Here is a 2,500-nt window from a genome sequence, read left to right on the forward strand (position 1 = left end):
CTTAAGACTTGTTTTCTATTTTTTTGTTTTTTAACTCCCCCCCCCCCCAATTCTTGCGGCAAACTGGTTCATAAAAGCCTTTTTATCAACATCATCGAAAGGCTAACACCGATGGGGGTTCATAGCCACATCCACCCTTTGCTTCCATAAACAGGGTACCTCAAAGCGAGCCTCCAGGCAGGCCCTTGTCCCTTCTCTAGCTCCTCGCAACAGGTCTGGTTAAGCTGCCCAAGCCATGTCCTCATAGGTCGTCCCAAGGGCCTTCTCCACCCAGGGATGTCTTGCAGAGAGGGAAACGAGCTAGGGTTCCCATATACCCTGAGTTGGCGATCCAGGATTATGCAAGTAACAGGTCCCATATCAGTCTCACAGTGTAGCCGTCGGTTGGACACATGGTCCTGTCAATTGTACCTCATAATCCAGCATAGGGACTTGTTACAAGATGCATCAAAATGAGACTCCAAGGCATTGATAGCATCCAGGTTTCGCTTCCATGGAGCAAAACTGCCAGTAACTAAGCCTTGAAGAGATGTTGCTTGGTCTACTGACTTCTTAGTCTGACAGCCCAGAGACATGGACTATGCTACCAAGGTATGTAAAGCTCGCTGGGACTTCAAAATCCTCACCACAAGCATATATCAACTGAACAGGTTCCCCTAACAGTGCCCCAAAATCCTGGATCTTGGTCTTGGTTCAAGAGACTTCCAGGCCCAAGGACTTCACCTCATTGCTGAATGCACCAAGAGCCGCCACCAGTGATTCCATAGACTCAAATAGGAAAGCAACACTGTTGGCAAAGTTGAGTTCGGTGACCTTTATATTACCTTGTAATGTTCCACATTAACTATGGATAGTAGCTCTGTCCATTATCCAGTTCATTCAAGTGTTGAAAAGTGTTGGTGCAAGGACACAGCTTTGCCTCACCATTGAGTTGACTGGGAAGAAGTTTGAAAGGCCTCCACCACACTTTATAGAACTTTCAGTACCAGTATATAGGCTTCCTATTAAATCAATAATCCCTTTTGAAATTCCCAGGAAGTAAGTCTCAGGATCTCACATAGCGAGTCTTCAGGTCAATATAAGTTGCAATCAGCACACCAAACTCACAGAGACTGTCTTTGGTACCTTAGTAGGTGGTCATGGATCCGTTTCAGAAGAAAGTTGGCGAAATCCTTGCCTGGTATACTGAGTAGTATGATGCCACAGTAACTGCTATAGTCCCATCGATCCTGAAGGTCATTTACTAAGAAATGGCCTTCAACCTCATCAGCAAGATTCCTGATGAACTGTTCCTTGTCCCTTTTCAGTAGTGTTCAAGCCCTGCACACCAAGTAACAACGCAAATCCTGATTGCCATTCAGTTTAGCCATGCAACATGCATCTGTGGCCTCCAGTGTCTCCAGTGGGATGAACTTCATCCTTGCCCTCAGGAGTTTGCCAATGGACTCCTGCACTGCATTGAGTGTTTTGGGCTTAAAGGAATTCCACAAAGCTACTGGGTATGTCAGGTTTTTCAGTCATGTGAACCAATCAGAGACTCGTGGCGAACTCACTCATCCTCCCTCATTCTGTCCAAGTGAAACACCCTGGAATGACCACTGGAGAGATGGGGAGTTTTGAAGTGTACCCTTAGGGTAGCCACAACGTTTATGGTTGGTGTCACAAACCTCTTCGCTCTGGTAAACCCTGCAGTTCTGGAGGATCCTCCAATGAATGTTGACAAGAGTGTGGTTGATCTCCTTGGCCACAGTACCCGTATCGCTGTACCAGGTTCAGCAATGCGGGTTGGAGCACTGATACCATGAGCCAGAAATCCTCACTCAAAGCCTGGAGAAGGATATTCTTGCTACTTGAGATCAGATCCTGAGCCATGGGGACCGAAAGACATCTCGCAGCCAGCTCGATCACAGCTGGAAACCACATTGAAATTGCCCAGTACAACGTAAATGTCTCGCTGGGGACACTTCTCTGCCACAGATGTGAGTTTGGTGTAGAGTGCCTCTTTCTCATCGAGTTTACAAGAATCATAGGAGCATACACAGCAATAAAAGACACGAAGCCAAAAGCATGATTCAGGCTCAGTGCCATAATACTACTGATGGCTATGGCTACTCTCTGGAGATAGTGACCATCACCCTGCCCGACCAGTAGTAGCCACCCATACTGATCGTACCGCTGCCAAGTCTTCTCATCTCCAAGAGGGCAGCCACCTCGACTCCCAACTGCTTCAATTCCTTCGATAGCAGGGGTAACTGCTCATCCTGCTGCAATGATGGCCCAATGTCCGCCTATAGGATTCCCTTGGGCCTTGCCCCACAGGCCTCATACTGGTTAGCGCTTGCTAGGGCACAGGCAGGACGAGTAACACTTGTTCCCATTCTACGCCCCAACAGTACCCACAGCCCACCTCACTTGCTGGGCAGTACCCCTCCCCCCAACAATTCCATTAAAAGACGTTGCCAGTGAGTTACCTGGGGGGAGGAGGACTGGTAAGGCTCTC

General features: G+C 48.1%; 1 protein-coding gene across 1 annotated transcript in view; it reads left to right on the top strand.

Annotated features, from left to right (window-relative positions):
• Window positions 1–2,500, top strand: part of LOC125027837 — a 50,776-nt gene that overhangs the window by 7,527 nt on the left and 40,749 nt on the right. The window lies entirely within an intron of this gene.

This window comes from Penaeus chinensis, chromosome 8 (assembly GCF_019202785.1).
Source record: "Penaeus chinensis breed Huanghai No. 1 chromosome 8, ASM1920278v2, whole genome shotgun sequence".
In the NCBI taxonomy this organism is placed as follows: domain Eukaryota; kingdom Metazoa; phylum Arthropoda; class Malacostraca; order Decapoda; family Penaeidae; genus Penaeus; species Penaeus chinensis.